This window comes from Stylophora pistillata, chromosome 2 (genome assembly GCF_964205215.1).
Source record: "Stylophora pistillata chromosome 2, jaStyPist1.2, whole genome shotgun sequence".
NCBI lineage: Eukaryota > Metazoa > Cnidaria > Anthozoa > Scleractinia > Pocilloporidae > Stylophora > Stylophora pistillata.
The window spans coordinates 15,574,819-15,602,200 of record NC_142520.1 but is presented as its reverse complement, the minus strand read 5'-3'; the positions used below and the strand labels follow the sequence as shown (position 1 = coordinate 15,602,200).

Genomic DNA, 27,382 nt, shown 5'->3' with positions numbered 1-27,382 from the left:
AGAAAAATCATTTTCGCTGCAAATGTTTCTTTTGAAGCTGGAATTGAATCTCGATTCCTGGGTTGATACACACACGTGCGATAGACCGTGAAACCAAGGATCTTTCTCTCTTTCTTTCTTATCCTATTCTTTGGAACGTTCTTATATCAAAGCAGAGAACTGGAATCTATACTTGAAGAAAGTACCAGAGTATTGTGCAAACATATATAGTATAATACACCGCGGTTAAATTGAAAACCGTTTACTCACGTCCTTTACACACTTACTCTTAACCAATAAAGAACTACTGCAATAAATTAAATACATGCTACATATATACATGCAAATCCGTGGGTCCCGAGTGTATTACATCCCTTGTATTCGTTTCCACACGTGAATACTACTATATACTACACATAGATTTAGAAATAGTCTCAACTTTGGAAAAGAACACGTGACAATTAAAGGAACCAAAAGAAAGGTAAAGTGTCGCTTTGAATCAGTATGTGACATAATCATCAACTAAGTTATTGCTTACTCAGATACAATGAATTATATGAAGTTCATATATTTTGAACTGCGGTATTAGATACGTATGATGCACGATCCTCGCAGTAGATAGCGCTATTTAAGCAATAGCGAAAATCAGACCTGAAAAAAATTCAGGCCTGTACGGGATTCGAACCACTGACCTCTGCGATACTAGTGCAGCGCTCTACCAATTGAGCTAACAAGCCAACTGGGAGCAGGCCGTTAAGTTGATTCGTAATAAACCCGTGAAAGTGATAAATCAGATACAATGAAATATATGAAGTTCATATATTTTGAACTGCGGTATTAGATACGTATGATGCACGATCCTCGCAGTAGATAGCGCTATTTAAGCAATAGCGAAAATCAGACCTGGCCTGCTCCCAGTTGGCTTGTTAGCTCAATTGGTAGAGCGCTGCACTAGTATCGCAGAGGTCAGTGGTTCGAATCCCGTACAGGCCTGATTCTTTTCAGGTCTGATTTTCGCTATTGTTTAAATAGCGCTATCTACTGCGAGGATCGTGCATCATACTTATTGCTTACTGTTGCCCGTGGGTCTTGATTACTTTATCGAGAATTACGGTCTAAACTTGTCTTTATTCCAAAAAGGAACTTCATTACACGGGGTCTTATCCGGAATTAAAACTTTAACTATAATTTATGAAAAAGCACTAACTAAACACGGCGGTGTCAATTTAACCAAACTATCAAGAGACCAAAATGCGATTAGTAAAGTAACCCGCTCATTCGGCTTAAATAAAAACCCCCAAAACCTCATAAAACTCTAAATTAAGGGATAACAAATTGGCGTAAACGAAAAGTCAAAAGGAAAAAAAGAAACCAAACTAACTCCGTAATAATAGTAATAATAATAAAAAAAAACGACAACAACAATAACAACAATCAAGAAACGCGGTAAACGTCCACGTCAGTTTCAATGTCAAGGTTAAAGTTCTTTAACGGAGGGGAACATGGGGGGCTCTTAATACCACAACACCGCAAACAAAATAGACTCTATTCTGTTTGCGGTGTTCAGATCCCCCATTTGTTCGGAACAAACACCGCATCTCCGCAAGGGATATTATCAACACGCCGACAGTATGATATACTCACAGGTTTTACCTGATCCGGTTTCAATCATCGTTACCACGCGCTGGTCTTTGGCTGGTCCATAATGCGTGTTGTAGTGGTCCAGAGGTCAAGTAAGATGTTGACAAACACAATCTAGGGTTAATCAGCCAACGTTTATTAAAGATTAGCTCGTTTTCTTCGATAATTAACTACAGGTTAAAAAGTCTAACGAAGTTAGTCTTCAACACTGGAACTTGCAATACTACTGGAAATGTTCTATTTTACCGAACATCGTCAATTTCAAATTACAAACATTGTACATCGTAAGCTTTGAGATCACTGTAAAACCGCAATGTGAGTTGTTCTTCACCGCAATACAGCATTAAAAAAGGGTCAACACCGCAACGCCGCAAACCCCAATGTCTCGGCCCTCTGAAAGTGATTGGTTAATTTGTAAAATCACGCGCACCGTGCATGAATACGGAAATTTAAATTTGAAATTTAAAAAGAAAAGAGATTGTCTACACCTGCCATGATCCAGCTCAAGGAAAGGATTGCGTGGAGCGGACCTACAAAGTTCATGATTTTTTTTTTTTTTGCAATGACGACCACTCAGAGTGCAAGAAAGGCGAAGAACAAAGAAAACATTAAACGTCCTTAATGGGTTTATTGCGTTTCAAACACTGTTTGATTTCTTTACCGGCTCTCGAAATAAACAAGTAATTGCTTATTCTTATTATGTTGAACACTTTTTTCAACCTAACAAATCCGTTATTGACCAAACCTGTTCGGTTAAGATGGCTGGATATTGGCCTTATTCCTTTTTTCGCGTTTTAATGGATTTCAATTTTGTCTCGGACCACAAAAACGCAAGAAATAAAAAAGGACGAGGCCAATATCCAGCCATCTTGAACGAACAGATTTGGTCAATAATGCATGTGTATTCGAATGGTGAGGCAAGCATTTTTAAATTTGTTATCACAATGAGCCGTTACAGTTTTTAAAAATTAATTTGAAACCTTAAACACCGAAAACCCCAAAGACAGATTATAGCGAGATCATTAATTGCGTAAATAAACATTCCGTATTTCCAAAAAAAAGATCGAAGGCTTAGAGTCCTTATTTCGTGCTTTCCAACTCAATTATGCGAATCATTTAGTTCCAGTGCCGACAATGAAAATAATATGTATTCGTTTACCGTAAATTGGCCAAAATATCATCATAGAAATCAAGTGAAAGACATTTGTAAATTTATTGCCAAAATTGCGAAAAAATTATCTCTCCTTGTATTTCATAATGACAAAGAAAAAGCCTCCTCTCCACAGGGTTAGGCTTCTGATTTTGCTTTACTGCGCAGCACCTCTTTACGAAAGATTGATACGCTATTTCAAATGCTCCTGGAAAAAATGACTGTGTCCTGAGTTCATTTCTTAATGGTAAAGGAAATGCCACCAAAGAAAGAAGGAACGCCGTGTGGATTCTCAGAAATAAGATTGGCCAATGGCTAATACATTTTACATGGATGGATGTCTGATATATCGGCTCCGCACGATCAACGAAATGTAATAATGGAGTGGACACCTTCTCAAAATATGAATCTCTTGCAGTATCAGTAGCTTTGCTTCTTACCCAAAACATATCTCGCCACTTGAAGGTATTAATGATAACGATAATGCATTTATATCAGTAATGCAGCTGAACGCCCGTTACACAAACTAACTGCCATTATTTGTTGACAGGTTCTTGGACAACAACCAGTTGGAGGACTTACCAAAAGAGATATTCATGAAGAATACCAACCTAAGAGTTCTGTAAGTCAAAAGTGAAGACTATTCCTCCTATTTTTAATCCTGCAGGCAATGTAAAAGGACAATGCACAGGGAAAACGAAAGTGTTGAAGAGATAGTTGTAATAGTTACTACACTGAAACGATCAGACATATTCACCAAAGTTAAAAAAAAATGTACTATTGTTTAAAATAGAAAATTGATAGACAGGGCCAAACTTTGTAGTCGTTAATCAGACAATCGTTATGATATATGTATATCAACCCAGTCCACAGTTTCTTAGCCTAGTTACCATGTACTGTAAGTACCATGTACTGGTACTTACAGTCAGAAAATACATTCTGCTGCATAAAATTGCCTTATGGGTACATAAATCTCAGTACACCGGACACCCCTCTAAACCGGACATTTCCTCCGGTCCCAAGGGCGTCGGGTTTTGAGGGGGTCCACTGTAATAACTCATTATTAGAATGTGTAAGAAAGTTTCGTCAGGAAATATAAAAGAATACACTTGCATACTGATGTGCCCTCAGACATTTAAAATACATGATGAGTCGCGGGGATAAGTTTCCTCATTTTATGATATCTTGGTGTGGTGTGTCAGGGGAGTAATCATCATTTGTGAAGATTTACGCCTTAGTAAGGTTCGAGAGATAATATTTAGGAAAATATTCAAAATTATTGGAAATACTAGAACGCAGCAGAATAGAGCAAGGAAATCATCGAAGATATAGAGACTTGAGATCGGCTGTAATAAACTCATTACAATTTTCAACGCTCACGCAAAAAGAAAGGAAAAAAAAAAAGAACCTTCTTCCGTATTTCCAAAAGAAAATGGAAAGATTAGAGTCCTTATTTCGTGCTTTGCAACTCAATTATGCGAGATAATATGGTTCTGATGCTAAAAATGAAAAAAAAAAGCTATCCCGCTAACCATGAATTAGTCAAAATATCAACCGTTAGCCGTAAAAGCCATCACCCCTTATAGCCACTCTTTAAAAAGGAACTTCGCATTAGGGGTTAAGTAAATATCCCCCGGATCGAAAAATTCAATTATGGACAATTTAGTTTGAAAAGGGAATGAGGTTTCGTTTAATTTTAAAGTAGGAAAGATTCATGGGCAAAGTTTAACGAAATCGATTCTTGGACTCGAAATGACCCGGACCACTTCTTCTAACTGGGTGGATTGTACATCTTTATAAAGCCGCACCTACACTTAAAACTAGGAAATTCTAAAAACCATGCAGTAGCTCAGGAAAACTCGTTGGCTACATACATCACTATAGAAAAGAGATGAAAGATGTTTGTAAATTAATTGCAAAAGTTAGGAAAAAATGATCTTTCTTTATATTTCACTATGGCAAAGAAAAAGCCTCCTTTCCACATGGTTAAGCTTTTTATTTTGCATCAAAGCACCTTACGAAAACTGTCTACGCTATTTCAAAGGCTCCTTGACAAAATGAAAGGAAAAAAGGAAAGCTTCTGAATTACATTTTTTTTCTGACTCTTCAGTTACAGTGTAACCAGAACTTTGTTACCTTGTTTCCTTTTGTTACAAGTTATTTTGAAGTTTTCTAAGCTTTTTACTTCAAAGTTTTAATTTTGCGTGGGACGGTGGGAACATTCAACGTATTAAGAAGGTGTTCAATCTTGAACCAGAATTATTTTGTTCAGATTTAGGTAAAATGTTTAAGAAAATTGTTTAAAACCAATAGCGGAAAGAATAGGATAGAATGGAATATGGTAGCAGCCTTATCTAAAACATTTAAACTTTCAGCTTATTCCGATTTAGACAAATCAGTGTGCGAATAATACTACTTATCCACCCTTAAGAATGAACATCACTAATCATAAGATATGGAAAGTTTGTCTAATACAGCTTGAATGCAAGACTACTATGTTAGGTTTCTTTTGATTTTTAAAAGCTTCAGCTGATTCCTCAACAGATACAGATTTTATTCCGGCATCCCTGTCTTTCGAAATAAGACTGATCGTATCATATGAATCTGTGCGTGCAAAATAAAACAGGTTTTATGTAATCTTCAACAAACTATTTTCAATATACGTTTTATATGACTAATACAATATTTCCTGCTCCAAACCATTGCTGTTAATTTACTCACCCCTTATCCTCTACGCGAAATTTAGAAATCTTGTTGAATCGAAAAAAATGTTCAAGACTTTGGAGGAGGTACGAGTCCCGTGTAATAGTCCTTCCTAAATCCAGACCCCATATTCTAGTGTCTCTGAACCACGTTTCTTTATCTCAATTAAGTAACAAAATACCAGTGGTGAACACCTCAGCTCTTTTCTCTGCACATTATCACAAAATACAGGAAGGTGTTAGATAACTCATGAACCCCCACGAATTCTCTAAGGCCTTTATAGAGGACATCTGGTTCCTTATAACCGTACTTAAATTTTATCATTTACTGTTGTTTATATTTCTGTTAAACTGGATTAAGGGGTGCGCTACAATTAGGGTGCAATAGGGGTCTGGTGCGTCGTTTCCATTTCGTCCTTTTTCCAAGTATTCTAGTTGGAAATTGTTTTAAAATCCGATAGAAATATTTTGTGGATGAGAAAAGTGTACAACATTGAACAGGAAGAAGCTCTTTTTTTCAGAAATTAGAAATAAAATAGCACCATTCTAAAAAATCTTTGACATGGTGAGCGACTTTAGCCGAATTTTTTCGTAGATCAAATTAAACTTAATTACTTAAGAGCGGCCCTCCTTAAATAGCGCTTGGAGATGTGCAATACGAAAAATTGAAAATCCCCTAGCTTTGGCAGAATATAAGTCTGAATGCATTCTTTTTAGACAAAATACTTTAAGTTCCATTGCATTTTGATTTTACGCGAACAGCGGTAAAATTGATTTGGTGGCTCTCATGTCAGCTTCACTAGGACTAGATAACCAGTAATTTGAACGTCGCTTGAGAATAAACCAAACGATAAATGTGACCAACAATTTTCGCAATGGAAAGAACACGTATTTACGAACAGTCTGAAGCGGTATTTGTCTAATTCCGTCGTGAACTAAGTTTTTGGGCGATTTTTGTTGTTTTTCATTATTCCACCCATTTAGGCGGTCAAAGAAATGGCTAAATTGAGTTGATCAAATCGCACCTTGGTACATGGCATGGGGTTATACCAATTTAATCCAGCGAGGAACAAGGCTTCTTATTCACAAAAATTCAATACAATTTTTGGGCTACTCAAGACTACGAAATTTAAGGACCCCAAATAAAACTGACAAAGGTGTCAAAATATGCCATTCCTTGTCACGCAATTGGAGGTGAAAAATCAACAATTCGCGCGTTGAAAAGACACCAGGCCGTTTTAGAGCAAAAAATCGTTTCTACACTCGATAGAAAGCAAATTTAGTTCAACTTTCGTCGTTTCTGTTCCTCAGGTTACCTGATGTTCAAAATGTTAGCGGTTATCTTTCAAACAAAACAAGCCAATGTGCAACCGCCTCCCGGTTAGCTCAATGGATAGAGCGCTGGACTGTAGTGCGGGAGGTCGAGGGTTCGAGCCCCGGCCGGACCAACACTCAAGGTCTTAAAATAACTGAGAAGAATTTGCTACCTTTCTATAACATCAAGAAATGGTTAGCTCTTCTAGTCTTCTCGGATAGGGATGAATAAATGGAGGTCCCGTTTCCTGCAGGGTTAGGGCAGGAGACGTTAATTTCCCACACACGAGATTACTGTGTGATAGATGTCCTCCCATGGGGTGAGATGGGTGGGTTAGGACAGCAGATCCACATCAGCTATTACAGCTGCCAATTAATCAACCTGCTTAAACAAATAAATGAACTTCAACAACTTCAACAAAAAAAGCGTCCTGTACGATACGGATACAATTTGAAACTGGTAACGAACCGTAAAATCAATATGTTTGCCATATTTACACTTTAATTTTAGCATTGTTAATGAATTTGTACATACCATGCATTAGCGCCAAACATAGATTGCGCATTCGCTTCACGAAATGCTGTCTTGAACTGCCTTCTGCTTCTCTCGGATTACACGACATGCGGACCCCCATGTCCTGGGCCACAATTGCAAAGCAAACGTCAGTTACCACAAACACTGGCATTCTTTCCTTATAATTCCTGCTCACTTTTACCAAATGTTTATTTCTCACGCGCGTTATTTATAGTAATTTTTTATGGCCATCTTTTTATCCTCTCTTTTTTTTTTGTACAAACTGATGGTTTCAGAGAGGGATTCAGTCTTTCCCGACAGTTATTTTTCTTTTGGAGAATTCTAAGACATCCTTTTGTTTGACAAAAAGCAGTCTCCTCTTCAAGAAAAGACAGAAGACATGGTTTAAGAAGAGAAGTTGCAACCATTGTCAACAAAGACGCCGATCTTTTTTTCTTTTTAAGTTGAAGGATGCGTGAGTACTTTTCAGCACCACTGCAAAGACGGTTGCGGCGTTTACAGTACGGCAAGTGTATATTTACAGAGGAAAGGCACTCGCTTCTCGACAAGGCAAAGATGCCTTTGAAAAACACTAAGAAGGATCTAGTGCACAGACCTATATTGCCACTTCTGAAATTGCAGAGTAAAGAATTCAGGCGTTACCGCAGAGCTGGGCACTGCGATCTTCGAGAAAGGCTTCCCATTTTAGTGCTAAGCAGAAGGTCCTGAGTGTATTACAAGTTGTTGCTTATTGTTGCTCGCGGATCGTGATTACCTGATCGAGAATTACGATCTAAACTTGTCTTTCATTCGAAAAAGGATCATGATTACACGGTGTCTTATCCTGGACTAAAACTCTATCTATAATTTTCTTTCTAAAAAGCACTAACTAAACACGGAGACGTCAATCTTACCAAACTATCAAGAGACCAAAAAGCGATTAGTAAAGTAACCAGATCATTCGGCTGAAATGAAAACCCCGAGAACTTCTTAAAGTTCTAAATTAAGGGATAACGAATTGGCGTAAACGAAATGTGAAAACAAAAATATATTATCAACACACCGACACTGTGATGTATTCACAGGTTCTAACTGATCTAGTTTCAGTCATCGTTACCACGCGCTGGTCTTTGGCTGGCCCATAATGACATTTGTAAATTAATTGAAAAAATTACAAAAATTACGAAAAAAATATCTGTCCTTACATTTCATAATGGCAAAGAAAAAGCTTTCTTTCCACAAGGTTAGGCTTTTAATTTTGCATTACTGCGCAGCACCATATTACGAAAAAATTGGTACACTGTTTCAAATGCTCCTCGACAAAACGACTTTTTTCTCAGTTCATTTCTTAATGGTAAAGGAAATGTCACCAAAGAAAGCACGAACGCCCTGTGGATTCTCAGAAATAGGACTGGCCAATGGCTAATACATGTTACATGGATGGATGTCTGATAGATCGGCTTCGCGCGATCAACGAAATGTAATAATGCAGTGGACACGTTTGGCTCAAAATATGAATCTCTTGCAGTATCAGTAGCTTTGCTTCTTACCCAAAACATTTTTCACAACTTGAAGGTATTGATGATAACGATAATGCATTTATATCAGCAATGCAGCTGAACGCTCGTTACACAAACTAACTGCCATCATTTGTTGACAGGCGCTTGCACAACAACCAGTTGGAGGACTTGCCAAAAGAGATATTCATGAACAATACCAACCTACAGTACCTGTGAGTCAAAAACAAAGCCTATTCCTCCTAATTTTAATCCTGCAGGCAATGTAAAAGGACAATGCACAGGGAAAACGAAATTGTTGAAGAGATAGTTGTTATAGTTACTACGCTGAAATGATCACACATATTCACCAAAGTTGAAAAAAAATGTACTATTGTTTAAAATAGAATATTGATGGACAAGGCCACACTTTGTAGTCGTCAATCAGACAATCGTTATGATATATGTATATCAACCCGGTCCACAGGTTCTTAGGCTAGTTACCCTTCGAGTTTTAGGGTGGGAGGAAGGAGGCTGGATATGGAAAGTTGCGTAGCCACTGGAAGCTTATTTCTTCCATCCTAGGGGGGAGGAAACTCGTCCACTTCCGCTTGATTCTGCCGGCGTGAACACCCTAGCGTCCTTTTCGCGGTAAAAAGCTTTACGGGTTACCAGGCCAAGAAATTAAATGAATGATAATCTTCTTTCTGCTGTGGATTCAAAGTATATTTGAGGAAGCATGGGCGGAGGGTTGAAAGGGATAGAGGCTATAGCCCAATATCCCTACCAATAAAAATTAAATTACGCTAATCAATAACGCTTCAGATATATTGTGAGGAAAAATATACGTAAGAAGGACTTGAGTCTTTCAATTCTACAAGAAATAAGGTGACTATGGTAAAAAGAGAATCAATTTAATTGAATAAACCTATCTGAGACTCGCAGGAGAAGAATATAATTAGTAAGATAAGAGATATTGTTTAATAACATTTTCATTTCTCAACTTAAAGTCAGCCCAAGGACATATAATCAGGGACAATGACACTTACAGTGTATATATCTAGTAGAATATCATCAAATGTAGCAACTTTCATATTATATTAGAGCCGTGATACCGCGTGCGATATTTTGTTTTGGTTACAATGCGAACAATTTTTCCAATATTTCCTTACTTGCTTAAAAAATACATTTAAAGTAATGACCGAAAGAAATACAGCGTGAGAAGATTAGTTGTGTTTGGTATCGGAGTTTTCAGAAGACACGGAAGAAAAGATCACCAATCATTTGGGCTCGAGAAACTTGTAAGGGGTGGAGGAGGGGAGTTTTAAGGTTGACAGAGCAGAAAAAGGTGACTTGTTTTCAAAAACGAATGCAACATAGTGGCCCCGATAATGCTTGGGCAAAAGAAACGATAGTAGGCAAAAGGAAAGCCTCCTGATTACACTTTTTTCAGACTCTTAACTTACAGTGTAAGAAGAACTTGGTTACCTTGTTTCCTTCTATTATCAGTTATTTTTTTGTTTTCCAAGCCTTTTACTTTTAAGTTTTAACTTTGCGTGGGCGGTAGAAACATTCAACGTATTAAAAAGATGTTCAATATTGAACCAGAAATATTTTGTTAAGATTCAGGTGTAAATTTAAAGAAAATTGTTCAAAACCAATAGCGAAAAAAAAAGCCCAGGATAGAAGAAAATATGATAGCAGCCATATTTAAAACATTTAAACTTTCTGCTTGCTCTGAATTAGACAAATCCGTGTTCGAATAATCTTCTTATCCACCCTTAGGAGCGGACATCACTAAATATGAAATATGCAAAGTTTGTCTAGTACAGCTTGAATGCAAGACTACTATGTCAGGTTTCTTTTCATTTTAAAAGCTTCAGCTAAGTTAGAAGAGATACAAATTTTATTCCCTCCCTCTGTCTTTCGAAAGAAGCCTGATCGTATCATATGAATCTGTGCGTGCGCATGCACAATAAAACAGGTTTTATTTAATCTTCAACAAAATATTTTCAGTATACGTTTTATATGACTATTCCAATATTTCCCGCTCCAAACCATTGCTGTTAATTTACCCACCCCTTATCGCATACTCAGTGTTGCTTGGATTATTATGAGAACTACAATACATGACAATGATGCCTCATTTGTACAGAGGAACGTTGATGATACTCTTGTAAGAATGTCAAATACTGATGCTGCCACTAAGTTTCTTTCTACCCTGAATTGCCTACATCCCAGTTTACTGTTCACGATGGAGCTTCCTGTTGATGATAGGATTCCTTTCATCGGCATTGATATCATCAAGAATGGAACAAAACTTGAAACTCAAGTCTATAGAAAGCCAACTAATATTGGCTTGCTTCTACATTTCCACAGTCATACTAACAAACGCAATAAAGACTCTTTATTAAAGACAATGTTACATCCCGCTTATGCGCTGTCCTCCACAATATAGGCTTTTAATGAAGAATGCGCCAAATTGCGCTCTATTTTTAGCCGTCTTGATTACCCTTGTAGTCTTATAGACTCTGTTATTTCCGATTTTGTTTCTCGTAAACCTTCTGCAGGCACAGTGGAGAGAAATGCTGACGAGAGCAACATAGTCAGAATAAATCTACCATTCAATGATCAGGTTTCAGCTAATTCTGTTCGGAGACAGCTGTGTGATCTCAGTAATAAGATTGGCCTCGTTTTGCAGCCAGTTTTTGTAAGCAAGAAATTAGAACAAGACCTAAAACCTAAAGAACCCAAGCCGTCAATTGTAAATCAGCGATGCGTTGTTTATCATTTTGTATGTGATCTGTGCGATGCAGATTATGTCGGCTATACGGCCCGACACTTTTTTCAACGTGTCGCTGAACACAAAAACTCGGCAATTGGCAAGCATTTTCATGAAGCGCATGGTAGGAAGGATCGTTTGAATGATAGTCATTTTAAGATTCTCAGAAAGTGTCAAAGCAAATTTGATTTTCTAGTGTTTGAAATGCTTTATATTAAGAAATTCAAACCTAATCTGAACATGCAAACCGACTCCATACGTGCTAAACTTTTTATTTAACCCGCAAATTATTTTTTTCTTATTGTTCGTTTTTAGTATTTATAGAACTTATTTTTGTACATTCTTGACCTGATAATGACGTTATGTCAACGTCGAAACGTCGTCGATTTTAGCCTTCTATAGCTTTTTATCGTTTTTAAATTTTACAATGTTATCAAGCAATGTTTTGTGGCAAGTTTTTATCGTCAAATGTTATTCCGCTCATTTAGGCGGACAAAGGAATGGCAAAATTGAGAGGGTGAAATCGTACCTTGGTACATAGCATGGGGTCATACCAAGTTAATCCGGCGAAGAACAAGGCTTCTTATTCACAAAAATCCAATACAATTTTTGGCCTACTCAAGACTACGAAATTTTAGGACCCCAAGGAGAAGTAACACAGAGATCAAACTTCGAGGTCAAAGATCAACAATGCGCACGTTCAAAAGACGTCAGGCAGTTCTGAGGTGAGAAATCGTCTCAACTCTGGATAGAAAGCTAATTTAGTTCAACTTTCGTTGTTTCTGTTGCTCAGGTTACCTCATATTTAAAATGTTAGCGGTTATTTTCCAAACAAAACAAGCCAAAATGCAAAATCGTCCTGTACGATACGGATACAATTTGAAACTGGTAATGAACCATACAATCAATATGTTTGCCATATTTACACTTTAATTTGAGTATTTTTCATGAATTTGTACATACCATGCATTAGCGCCAAACATGGATTGTGCATTGGCTTCACAAGTTACTGCCGTGAACTGCCCCCTGCTGTTCTCGGATTGCATGACATGCAGACCCATAGGTCCTGGGCCACAATTTTACAAACAATGGTATTCTTTCCTTATAATTCTTGCTCACTTTGACCAAATGTTAATTTCTCACGCACGTAATTTATAGTCATCTTTTGTAGCCATCTTTTCATCTTCTCTTTTTTTGTTCAAACTGATGGTGTTCAAGAGAACGTGACGTTGTGTTACATGTACCGTATTTAGAAATGAGTGAGAGGGATCAAATGTCAAGTACCTTTACTTAGTTCCAGGAGTTTCGCCCTTTTTTCAGATCGAGTATTCGCCACGTAGGTGTTTTTTCCTATTCAAAATAAAGTAAAACGTTGAGTTTGACCGCGAGTTTATTGAGTCGTTTTCTACAGATGGGTTCATTGAGAGATCCAGTCTTTCCCGACAGTTACTTTTCTTTTGGAGAATTCTAAGCCATCCTTTTGTTTGGAAAAAAGCAGTCTCCTCTTCAAAAAAGACAGTAGACATCGTTTAAGGAGAGGAGAAGTTACATCCATTGACTACAAACACGCTGATCTTTTGTTCTTTTCAAGTTGAAGGATACGTGAGTACTTTTCAGCACCACTGCAACGTGTAATGGCGTATACAGTATGGGAAGTGTATTATATAGAGGAAAGGCACTCGCTTCTCGAGAAGGCAAAAATGCTTTACATTGAAAAACATCAGGAATGATCTACTGCACAACCCAAATTGCCCCTTCTGAGATTTCAGAGTAAAGTGTTCAGGCGTTACCCCAGAGCTGGGCATTGCGATCTTCGACAAAGACTGCCCGTCCGCCGTGGCTAAGCAGAAGGCCTTCCTAGAAGAGAAATTTAAAAGAGGAAAGCACACTGGATTCAAAGCAGATCTGTCACAGATGGCTCAAAATATGGGGCATGGAAATCATGAATATGGAGCCGCATATCAGTCATTGTAGATATTTTCCTAGCAACCAAGCAAATGATGGTTGGTTGCCTGGAAAATAGGGTTTTCTTCCCGCAGCTCTGAAGCACGCTGGCGCAGAAATCGTCAGCGGCAGCTGGCCCGAAGAGTAAAGGCCCATTCAAAAATGGCAGCAAATAATGACAGCGCGAGCACATCAAACAAACTATGTTTAAGGCCCTTCAGCATGGAGGATGAAACAGAGAGAGGTGACCGGTTTTGGAACACCAACTCCGTAGAGACTACGGGATGAGAGACCTTGATGATGGGATGAGACTACGGGATGAGAGTACGGGATGAGAGACCTTGATGATCCCTGTAGTGTTTCACGGTCTGTGAATCATTCGGTTTCAACCAAATTACACGCACACAAAACATATTCAACTCGACACTCGACCATGTGCTTTTAATTCCCCTAGTTCCTTTCAGCCGTACACAATTGCATCATAGGTACTACAATCCCGTGTTAAAGGAACTCAGTGGCAACAAGCTGGAGCTTATGGGTCCCTAGGTGGATAGCTTCCTAAAGGAAGTCGGGCCCTCTATTAATGCAAAACTCGCTCGCTCTAAAATGGCCGATCTCATGGCGCCCATCCATCTATTGATGCTATTTCAAATCTTTAATCATATCTGGGTTTTAGTACAAGGCTACTGTGGAAGCGTGGAAACAAACAAGAACAGTGAGAAAATTAGCTCAATTTGCAAAGGCTCGACGCGGCAAAGAAAATTTAGTCTCCAGCGAGATTTAAGGGAGAGAATTTTCTCAAGATGCGGCACTTCGAGAAAATTCCTGAGGATGGTCGCGTGCTTCAAAGTTACAGCGGCAAGTCAATTGTTGTTGTCACGCAAACTACGCCGCTTCAAATTATTTATTCAGTAAAACAGCAAAGGGTAACAACCACATTTTACATGCAGCGCTATGATCGATAGCTCTGCAGCCCTACAGAACATTCGCATTTTGTGTCCTATTATCTCAGTCTTTGCAATCAACACCTACAGGATTCCTGCTCGGTTATTCATCACCGGAGGCAAGGAAATTATTTTAGCAGAAGGAACTACTCAATGGGAGTCTCAGGACTCTAGAAATACCGAAATTTCAACGGTTACGTTGACGTTTTGGCCTCTGAAAACTTGTTGTTAGCCGATAGCGTACCTATCTTAGATGGGTCGTTTCGTGGAGCAGTCAGTCGAATAGCCTGATCTTTCTTTCCTCTGCCATAGAAGTGAAAGGCCATAGCCACTCAATATGAAAAAAAAAAAAAAAGGTCGGGAAGCATTATCCAATGTGAGATAAACGACTGAAAAGTGCTCTTTAGCTTGACGCCTAGATCTGCTCAAGCTGTGAACGCGTCGTCACGTGACCTCTAATATAGCGCCTGGAGGAATTTACCTAGCAACCGTCCATCGTATTCATACAATTAGTTAATTAATTAAAGAAAAATGATATTTACTTCTTTATATGTGCAACGATTACAATATTTCTGGGTGCAAATTCTGAAACTTATTCTAAGCTTCTTTTTCCACACCAATATCTTAATCTTATGCACAAAAGTTCATGAATAAAATAGATAACGGAATAGTACGAGAGTGCACGGCGTGCGAAACATGAAACATTTATGCACTTTTTTTTCAGAATATAACTTAATTGTACACCGTTTACCGTCCCACGTTCAATTCCTTATTTTAAAAATCTCTGTGGTATGTCTTTCAGCAGCCATTTCGTTTCTGGTATTATTATTATTATTATTATTATTATTATTATTATTATCATTATTATTATCATTATTATACAGCGCCACAACGAACTTAGAGACTTAAAAGCTGAGGTTTTAGGAATTGCCTGCAAAGATGTGGAAATCGAACCCCAACTCCAAGACACGGCAGGAGAGCAATTAAACAGTGGTTCCAACATGGCGCAAGATGCAACGCTAGACATTCATGCTCGTGGTTTTTGGGAACACAATCGATCTGCATTTTTCGATATTCGAGTTTCTCACCCAAACGCTGAATCGTACAGAAATGTGGAGCCGCAGCAGATTTACCGCATGCATGAGAATGAGAAGAAACGTTCCTTCTCAAGACGTGTTCTGGACATCGAACATGGTTCATTTCTAAATCTAAATCTAAATATCGTTATGTCGGCAAAATCGTTTAGGACATCACGTCAACTCTAAGATAATAATAAGCGAAGCTATGCTAAATATACAACACTATTATAAACTATTTAAAACTACCGATAACTAAATTTAAGTTAGTTTGCTTTTAAAAACACGGAGGGATTGGCTGGAAACAGTTTGTTTTGGGAGTTTGTTCCATTCAGTTATTGCCCTGGGGAAAAAAAGAAAATCTAAAAATATCTTTATGTCCTTTCGGTACAATAAATTTAAAATCATGGCCTCCTCGGGTTCTCCTTTCTTTGTTTGTTATCAAATAGTCCCCCCAATCCCCATCTAGGAGGCCGTGGCACATCTTGTACATAGTGGAGAGCCTTGCATGTCTTCTCATTGTTTCAAGTGTGTCCCACAGTAGGTCTTGCAGCATTTCCGTCACGCTCGTTGTTCGATCGTAATTTCCAGCGACAAAGCGTGCTGCTTTCTGCTGTACCCTTTCCAGAGCGGCTCTATCTTTCTGGTAATGTGGGTCCCATGCGCTACAGGCATACTGGAGTTTTGGCCTCACAAGTGTCATATACGCGGTTTCTTTCACTGACTTTGGACAGTCCCACGGGTTTCACTTGATAAGTCCCAGGACCTTATTTGCCCTAGATGTGATTGTTTCAATGTGTGGTGACCACCTTATTTTGTTATCGAGCATTACCCCCCAGATGAGGGTGAGATTCCACTTCCTCTAGGATTTGTCCACAGAATACGTATTCTCGCTTTGGTGGATCTCTCTTGGTTGTAAAACACATGATCTTACACTTTGAAGGATTAAATTCCATCTTCCACGTTTGTTGCCAGTCTTCTAATCCATATAAGTCCTCTTGGAGATCGGCTGTGTCTTCATCACAACAAATTGTCCCATATAACAATGCATCATCAGCAAAAAGTCTAACAGTAGATTTAAGAGTATCAGGTAAGTCATTTATATACATTAAGAACAGTAGCGGTCCTAAGACTGTTCCTTGGGGAACACCAGATCTCGTAACTGCAGGGGTAGATGATGCCCCCTCAATTACCACTGATTGGTTAAGCTGTGTTAGGAACGATTCAAACCAGTTAAATAGTGGGCCACGAATTCCGCAATAATCAAGTTTCTTCAAGAGTCGGCGATGGGGAACTTTGTCGAATGCTATTGAAAAATCAAGGATTGCGGCGTGAATTGTTTTGTTAGACTGGATAGCACTTGCTATGTCATGAATGGTACATATGAGCTGTGTTTCTGTTGATCGTTTCGCTCTAAAGCCATGTTGACAATCAGTGAGCAACCTATATTGTGAAAGATGCTTCATAACATGGCTATGTACAATATGCTCAAGTACCTTTGATGCAATGCAGGTAAGTGACACGGGCCTATAATTTGAGGGATCCGATTTCTTTCCTTTCTTGTGAATAGCGCATACGTTGGCGTGTTTCCATTGGATAGGCAAAGTTCCGGTATGAATACAATCTTGATGTATGTCAGTAAGGACCTGTGATATTTCATAGACATTTTCCTTTAAAAACCAGGGTGGAAATCCATCAGGGCCATACACTTTATCTGCCTTCGACCCGCTAAGTTGCTTTTCAACTCCATGAGTTGTGATTTTTATTGTTCTAATAGCCGGGATAGGGCTTTCTCCAAGGTCTGGGATATTCTCTAGTTCTTCGTTGTTGAAAACACTGGAGAACTGGCTATTTAGCACTTCGGCCTTAGCTCTCGGTTCGATAAACACCTCATTTCTAACTTTGAGGTCCTGGGTATCTGTACCCTCTTTTCCTGGTTTTTGATGTGTGACCAAAAAGCCTTCGGGTTTTGTTTTATGGAATCACCGAGAAAGTCAGAAAGATAATTGTTCCTGGACTCATTCAAGTTCTTGTGTAATTGTTTCCTGACTAATTTGAATTTATTCCAATCGGATTGGCTTCCTGATTTCTTCGCTCTGTTGTATAGTCTTTGCTTTTTTCCTGTCTGTCTTCTCAGGTTACGATTAAACCACGGTAGGTTAGAGCGTGAGGTAGTAAACTTGTGTGGTATACAGGTGTTCATAATTCCTGTGAGTCTTTGTTGAAATATATTCCACTTTGTGCCTACGGATTCGTTCTTCATTTCTACGAAGTCGTTCGCAAAGTCGTGTAATTCTTTCTTTATACGGGTGGTATCTGCCCTTTTCCTCATATAAATCTTGCGTCTCACCGGCTTTTTCTTTCTACATGCCAGGTTCACCTCAAAAAGAACCATATCGTGATCGCTTATTCCCGGGATTACCCTAACATTGTTAATGATATTGACATTATTTGTCGACACAAGATCGCCTCTTGTGTTCACTTTGACTGGTGGAATGGGCCAAGAATGTTTGACATATCACAGTCGCCTTGCAGAACTCATTGCAGACAAGAAAGGAGAACACTATTCAAAGACAATTTCCTGGATCAGGGCAAAAACTTAATTCGTTTGCATTATTAAGATACACCCTAATCTGCCTAAGAGGATCCACAATATTAGAAGGCCCAAACTGGATTTTACTAATGCACTGACCCAGATCTTTAAAGTTCAGAGGCTGCCATTTGTTAGTTAGTTTCTTTTTTTTAGATAATTTGTTAGTCGACATTTTCATCTATTTTTCGATTTTGAAGGATTTTATCTTAATTTCTTTCTAAATATTTTTGATGATTAGAGTGAGTTATCGTTATCATAGTGTGTGTCCTCTAGTGTTTATTACATTTTCATTAGACAATTTAACACATGTTTTTCGATTTTCAAGCATTTTTGCGATATGGTGAATAAATGATTATTATTTTCAATTATTATTATTATTATTATTATTATTATCATTATTATTTTTCTTATCATCAATTCCGTTTTTCATATAAATTATTATTATTATTATCATTATTATTATTGCTATTATCACAATTTATTTCGATATTCTTTCTTTTTTTGATCCTCCGCAGCTTTGTAATCTCTTTCGTCATCTGATTCCGTAATTATGTTGTCCGGAATTAAGATATCGTTTGGATCTAACAATTGTCAAAGGTCTTCGAATTAGCTAGGCTTCAATGTATTTCTCCAGAGAAAGGCTAGATCTGAAAATCATTGCACAAAATATTCAAGTTAAAAAACAAAATGTTTTGATATCTTCCTAATAGAAGTGAACCGTCAAGGACCTAGAATTAAGCCCTCAACCACCAAAATCAAGAACGATTCTTCGTAAATAATTAATTGTCAAAGTAAACTTCGTCCCCCCCATCCTCCCCCCCTTAGTTAAAACTCTTGGATACATTTTGTCTCCCAAAGAACTTGGAACTTGGTGAAATATTTACATTTGTACTACAAAGACGATAGGATTCCACAGAACTTGGCTGTCTATTAGGACGCAAAGTAATAAAGTTTACCTGAATCAATTACTCGTCAAGCAATCATAAATCTGGTAAGAAAGACACATGGTAAAGAGGCTGGAAGAAAGTGGGGTGGGGTTACGTGTGTACAAGAGATATGTGGATGACATAAATGTGGTTATGAACGCTTCCGCGGCTGGTATCAGATTTGAGGTGGGAAGTTTTACCCGAGGTGAGAACTTTACACAAATAGAGCAAAACCTCAAGCCAGATAATCGATGCATGCAGTTGTTTCAGTCGATTGGAAACAGCATACACCCTTCTATAAGATTAGAGGTCGACTACCCGTCGCGACATGTGGATGGAAAACTACCCATACTAGATTTACAAGTCTGGATGGAGAGGAGGAAGCGTGTAGGTGATGATGGGCAAGACCGTGATATACAGGTCGTGTTACATGAGTTCTACTACAAAGATTTTGCCTCCAGATCTGTGATAAATGCAAGATCGGCCTTACCGTGGAGTTGCAAGAGAACAATACTTACGCAGGAAGTGTTAAGGATTCTACTCAACTGTAGCAGGGATTTACCCTGGGAGGTTGTTGTTGCTCACGTCAACCACATGATGTTACGTCTTCAATATTCTGATTATGATCAGAAGTTCCGAAAAGAAGTAGTACGGTCAGCGTTGGCTGCCTACAACCGACTAGTGAAACTGGATGCGAATGGTGAGAAGCCGTGGTACAGGCCACGGGGGTGGAAGGCGCACCAACGGGCGCGAGAGAGAAGGAAGAGACGTGACAACTGGTTTAGAAAGGGTGGTTATGAAACAGTGATTTTCGTCCCAGCAACGCCTGGTCCCAGATTAAACGCAAGTACTTGAGAGAGATCAAAGCCACAGAGTTTAAGATCAAAGTTGTTGAGCAATCTGCCAAAACCCTTAAAGCAATGCTCCAAAAATCAGACCCTTTCAAACAGAGACGATGCACCAATGCTTACTGCCTTCTCTGCCGGACTGACGGAAAGGGATCATGCCGAAGTACGGCTATTACATATGAGTTGGTTTGCCGTACTTGTAAATCGAAATATGTAGGAGAGACGTCCAGAAGTGTGTATACTCGTGGCAGAGAATACTTCCATGCTTTAGAACGGCGAGAAGAGAGCTCTCTTCTGTGGAGACATTGTTGTGAAAGGCTTTGTGGAAATGAAGTGGGCTTTGTAATGAATGTAACGGGAGTTTTTCGTGACGATGCAATGTTGAGGCAGAAAACGGAATCTGTACTGATATAATAAGGTTGAAGAGGGCAAGTCAATCAATTCCAAAAGCGAGTGGAATTATATCAACGTCCCTGAGGCAGTTATGGCAATGTGACAGTTCTAGCGACCTGGTTCCGAGCGGCTACTTTTCGTGTGTTACTACACGACTCGCGCGTTTTTTCAAAATTTTTCAAATTTTTAGTTTTTTGTTTGTCATCAACTGACGAGGTCGTAGACGAGACTACTTTTGAATTTTTCGCAGTAGGGTGTTGAAAGTAGAAGTTAGTTGGAGTTTGTTCACTTACATGGTTAATATGGCAATCATAAATCCTTAGAGAAAAATAAGGCGATGTCCACAGGTATGCGGAAATGATACCATATCCTTGTCCGGAAATGATACTTTGGAAAGGGGTATTGCTCTTAAAGGCATCAAGTTTAGTATTAGTATTGCTTCTTAACTTGTCAAAGATTTGATATATAAGATCGGCAATAAGGTCTGACCCGTAAGAGCTTCTCCGCGGGATTATTCGAATGTGCTCACCTCCAGATGTATCACCAGCAGCTGGGTTCATATTACAATGGTAGAAATTATCGTAACCGTATACGCTATCTTAAATCTGCAATCCTGGGGAGAACACTCTTAGCTTGCACATGACCTCTATATGTACTTGGTAAAATTACAAGTACAGTCTAACCCTTCTAAACCAGACCCTCATTAAACCGGAATCCTCTCTATACCGGACCTTTTTTTCGGCACCAAAATCTCTTTCATACATTTTCTCTATTTTTAACCTAAATAAACCGGAACCCCCCATTTCTGGAAACCGGACGCCTTTTTCAGTCCGTAATCACATACTGACAAAGAAATTGACCTCGGTAAATCGAACGTGAAGGTTTTAAGCTTGCCGGCAAAACTGTCATATTGCGGATGAAATCACTTGCGAAAACAAACAAAGTAGCAACCATCTCTATGTTTGAGAGACTAGCGAAACGCCAAAGAATCGAATTATCGTTAGAGAAGAGTGCTAGTATTGAGTTGATCAAATGCACGGAAACGGTGCCTTAACCTACACTGAAGGCTCCAAGCGGTAAATTTGGGATCGGTAAATCAACTGTAGGTGATATTTTAAAGAAGAAACATAGTTAGTAGAGGGAGCTGGTTAGGAAGCTCGGCGAACTTCAAAGAGCGCTGCTATTGTCCCTCATCCATGCGTGACCGTGCGCACAGACTTTGCCAACGTGGCGGATAGTACGGACTTTAGCGAACTCTATATCTTTGGAGATGGTTTTGATGCTATCTTAAGTATTTTGGATGAAGATGATGACCTAGAAAGTCATTTTACTGATGCTGCTGTTAAAGTAAGTTCAAAATGTGTCTCAGTTAAGTAATAGTTTAGCTAAAAACTGTGGTGTTTTGACTGCAGATTTATCTATGTCGTATTACAGTGCAGCGTTGTGTTGCGATGTAGTACTAACCCCGATTTATGCTACAGTTAGAATTCAAATGGATCTTTATATAGGCAATTGCAATACTTAAAGGATATTGATGGTTTTCAGGTTGAACCAGAAACTATCTCGTGTGAATTTTGACAGGAAATTTGCAAAAGTAAGGCTGGCTTGAAACGTCACATCACTGTCAAGCACCCAGCTGAAAAGTCAGGTGATCGCGAAAATACCGAACAACAACAGTATTTAACCCCGGAAATCTACACTCGAATCATGGGAAAGGCGAAAGAAAAGATATTGATGAGTAAAATCTACACAGCAAAGATGAAATAACAAGTAAACACTTTCTCAAGTCATGTAAACACCGCAAGTGGTGAATTTACTCTAATCCAAACCCTATACAACAACCTCGTTCGAACCGGCAACGCAGAAAAATTAAATGCTGAATTTTACCTCCACCGTTGTCTATAACTCAGATACCTATTTTTTCAATTTGTCAAAAAACATTGCTACATTTCTGTCAACAAAAGTCGCTGACTGTCTACTGGTACACAGCAAAGAAAGCAAGGATATACAAGTCAAGAAAAATGAAAATTGCAAACAGAAGCTCTCCAATACTGAGCTATCAGGTCTACAATATGTTGGTGGTTATGTTCTTTAAAAAACTATCCCAAGCAAAGATCAAAATTCCTGAAAATGAGCAGGCAATGTTCATTCTAAAAGCTGGAAAAGCAGGTGACAAGTTAGAAAACCACAAGTTTATTAGCAGTCTGAATCGTGGTGGTCTATGTGCTGTAACTAGAGGGGCTCAACTTATTTTCGAAAGAAGTGAACATTATTTTAGACTTGCTTCTTCTGATTGGACAACACATAAAATCGATTGTAGTTGTGTAGTTTCTAAAACTGTAGCTGATGCGGATGTTGTCACTGCATATAGTAACTGACTATCCAATAGTGAACTCGAAATCCCCAGCAATGTCGGCAAAGATATGTTACACAACATAGTATGGCTGTATACAAGGGTGCGGTCTTATTCATTTGCTAAGGATATTATACAAAAACACAAGGTCAGAGCAAAGCAGCTGAAAAGCAAGGGTCTCCGCAAAGAAATTAGCTGAGCTTCCCACGCTTATAATAATGAGCAAGAACGACAAGATTAAAGAGCATGTCAATGTAACTTTACTTTCAATTAATAGTCTCTATGTACATAGTACAGTGATAATATAATCACATTATGTTTCCGTTTGAATGAGTGAGAGTGGTTTTGCCTTACAGTAACTGTGAAAAATGGTGAACAGTATGGTCAAATGATACTCATTTAATTCATTGCTTTCTTGTCTCTATTTTTGTCTATTTTGTCTCTAGAGTGCAAATAATATATCTTTGAAATAGTAAGACTCATAAAGAGACAACAATTGAATCATCTTGGTCTAATTATTTGCACTCTATTGCATATTAAGTTATACAATTTGAGGGTTTTATTGTCATCGGTCATTGCAATGATTTGCAGTATAATAACAGTAACTAGTATAGATGTTTGCAGTTTTGAATATTTTGTATTACAGTTTAAGTTAAACATATGGATTCATTTATGTAATGCTTGCTTGTAGCGAAGTACTTTTCTAGAACTATATACAATACTGTACGATAAAGTCATTAAAGAGACATTTATCATCTCACGAAAGATTTCCTTTGATACACACCATTGGATGTGGACAACGTTTCACAAAATGGTTGAGATGACTAATCGAATAACAGTCAACTTATTACTGCGAGTTTTCGTCTCGATAAAACTCTTGTGCCTCCACACTCAACCGAAATGCACAGTAAGACTTTTCAACCCTAAAGAGGCTTTCCTCCATGACATGATGGCAGCTGTGACAGGGAACTTTCAAGATTGGGAATGTTTCTCATGATTCTATTTATTCCAAATTACTTTGTTTTTGCCTTATTATGTCATGATTGCCACCATGTGATGGGGCAACACCTCTACTATTAACTGAAAAGAGGAATTAATTCTTTAACAACATTTTCATCCCTAATTACACATAGCACTAGTGCCCCCAGTTTAGAAGCTTTAGAGTATATGGAATGTGTTTTGAGATATCGTTTCTGTTAATAATAGAGGCTTTCCCCCATATGATGAACCAGTGCACAAAAGACCTGCCGAAAAGGAAATTAGTTATTGACTAGTTTCATTTCATTATTCACTAATTGCGTTTTTTGGCTGACCTTTTGCGCAGTGGTTCATCGCATACATTTACCCAAGCTTTTCTTTTATCTTTTCTTCCACGGGTGTTCCCACTTTGGCACGAATATTAGTGTGACAGCTTGACGATTTCCAGAGAGCTTTCAAGGAGTCATTTGGGGACTCTTTTGATGAATTTCGGAGAACTCACTGGTACTGAGTAAATTGGATAGAGGGACGACAAATATTAAGACCAAATTTATTGCTTTCGAGGAAAGCATTGCTCGGTGTTCCAGATATCGGAATATCAAGCTATTTTCGGATGTAGCCATTCACTACAGAGTCGAGATGTTGCGTTATCCAGGTTTTGGATAAATTTGCTTTCGTGAAATGCCATGACAACTTCGATAGGACATAGCGGCTGTACAGAAGAAGTTTGTGTTTAGGATGCAGTGGCTTTATATCGATGTCATTCATCAAGATTTGTACAAGAGAAGACAATTCAGATTTGTGATAATAATAAGAATAAAAATGATAATAAAATAATAATAATAATAATAATAATAACAATGCCCTTTATTAGTATACTTCCACATAGTGGCTCTTCGCTACTAATATATTTTTAGGCATGTTTTGGCATGGTAGGGCCCCAAGCTTTGTTTTTCCATGTCAACTTTGTAGATTTAACTTCAAAAGGAATAATAATAAATTATAAGATAATGTATTGATGTTTCGATCGATAAAACAAGCTAGTTATTTTTAGTGTATAGGCGCCTATGATTGTGGGTGACATCTACATTAACTTAAGGCAAAACAAGGCCAAATACAAATTTCAATGTCTTCTGGCTTGAAATGCTTTTCACATGTAAATACTTTATCATTATCAATTTGGTTTTGAAAATCTTTATCAGTGACTCGATATTTCGTCAGCTTGTTTAGCCAAGCTTCACTCCATTTTCGAAAGTCATCATTGAGAGGAGTGGGTAGTTTCCAGATGCCGATTCCTTTGTTTCTACGGCACGAACCACATCTAAAGACAGAAAAATTGTCTCCAGGCATTGTAGAGAGATCAACTGGCGAGAATCGAACTTACATACAGCGTAGTTTGCGTCTGAAAACACATTTTTAATCAAGGAACATGATACAGCCTAAATCTTGTCACGCCATGTTTGTTTCGAGTGTGCACGGTCGTGTAACGTCATAGCTCATAAATCTGAACAAAGAGTTACTTCTTTGAAGTTCGCCGCGCTTCCTAACCAGCTCCTTCTACTAACTATGGAAGAAAGAAGTCTAATAATGAATTAAAAGCGGCGATCATAGTACCCTGTGTATCACTGAATTTTTTTGATAGAGTAAACAAAATGACGTTAAAAAGCTTCCTTGTGATCCATGTTGTCAGTTCCTTTACTGATGTGCTTTATTAGTGCTCGTGTACCATGTACTGGTACTTACAGCCAGAAAATACATTATGCTGGATAAAATTGCCCTATGGGAAAACCTCAGTACACCGGACACCCCTCTAAACCGGACAGTTCCTCCGGTCCCAAGGGCGTCAGGTTTTGAGGGGTTCCACTGTAATTGCTCATTATTAGAATGTGTAAGAAATTTTCCTCAGGAAATATATGAAAATACACTTGCATAAATGTGCCCTCCTACATTTAAAATACATCATGGGTCGCGGGGATAAGTTTCCTCGTTTTATGATCTCTTGGTGTGGTGTGTCAGGGGAGTAATCATCATTTGTGAATATTTACGCCTTAGTAAGTTTCGAGAGATGATATTTAGGAAAATATTCAAATTATTGAAAATATTATAAGGTAGCAGAATAGAGCAAGGAAATCATCGAAGATGTAGAGACTTGAGATCGGCTGTAATAAACTCATTACAATTTTCAACGCTCACGCAAAAGGAAAGGAAAATAAACAGAACCTTCTTACGTATTTCCAAAAGAAAAATCGAAAGGTTAGAGTCCTTATTTCGTGCTTTGCAACTCAATTATGCGAATTAATATGGTTCTGGTGCTAAAAATGAAAAAAAAAAATTATTTCGTTAACTATAAATTAGTCAAAATATCAACCGTTAGCCGTAAAAGCCATCACCCTAAATAACCACTCTTAAAAATGGACCTTCGCATTAGGGGTTAAGTGAATATCGCCCGGAAAAAAAAAATTCAATTATGCACAATTCAGTTTTGATAAGCCAATGAGGTTTCGATGAACTTTAAAGTAGGAAAGATTCATGCGCAAAGTTTTAACGAAATCGATTTTTGGACTCGAAATGACCCGGGCCACTTCTTTTAACTGGGTGGATTGTACATCTTTATAAAGCCGCACCTACACTTAAAACTAGGAAATTCTAAAAACATGCAATAGCTCATAAAAATTCGTTTGCGACATACATCATCATCGAAAACAGATGAAAGACATTTGTAAATTAATTGCAAAAACTGCGAAAAAATATATTTCCTTACATTTCATAATGGTAAAGAAAAAGGCTCCTTTCCACAGGGTTAAGCTTTTTATTTTGCATGACTGCACAGCACCATATTACGAAAAATTGTTACGCTATTTTAAAGGCTCCTTGACAAAATGAAAATAAAAAAGGAAAGCTTCTGAATTACATTTTTTTTCTGACTCTTAAGTTACAGTGTAACCAGAACTTGGTTACCTTGTTTCCTTTTGTTACAAGTTATTTTGAAGTTTTCTAAGCTTTTTACTTCTAAGTTTTAATTTTGCGTGGGACGGTGGGAACCTTCAACGTATTAAAAATGTGTTCAATATTGAACCAGAAATATTTTGTGAAGATTGAGGTGAAAAGTTTAAGAAAAATTTTTATAACCAATAGCGGAAAGAATAGGATAGAATAGCATATGGTAGCAGCCTTATCTAAAACATTCAAACTTTCAGCTTATTCCGATTTAGACAAATCCTTGTACGAATAATCCTACTTATCCACCCTTAAGAATGAACATCACTAACCATAAAATATGCAAAGTTTGTCTAATACAGCTTGAATACAAGACAACTATGTCAGGTTTCTTTTGATTTTTAAAAGCTTCAGCTGATTCTCAACAGAGATACAGATTTTATTCCGGCCTCCCTGTCTTTCGAAATCAGCCTGATCGTATCATATGAATCTGTGCGTGCACATTAAAACCTGTTTTATGTAATCTTCAACAAACTATTTCCAATATACGTTTTACATGACTAATCCAATATTTCCCGCTCCAAACATTGCTGTTAATTTACTCACCCCTTATCCCCTATTCAGTGTTGCTTTGATCATTATGAGGACTACAATACATGACAGTGTGTAATGTCAAGCCTTGTGTATTACAACAATAGGTAATAGGAAGAGGGTGAAAAAGCATTTGTAAGAATCAAGGTTTTTTTAGAGCTAAAAAAATCCAATTTATCTCAATTCATATTGTCACAGGTTATAGCTTGTTATCCTCTCTG

At 38.0% G+C, this 27,382-nt stretch overlaps 1 pseudogene; it reads left to right on the top strand.

Moving 5' to 3' along the window:
- Positions 1-11,857, top strand: part of LOC148737333 (uncharacterized) — a 381,470-nt pseudogene extending 369,613 nt beyond the window's left edge.
- Positions 11,858-27,382: the final 15,525 nt, after the last annotated feature.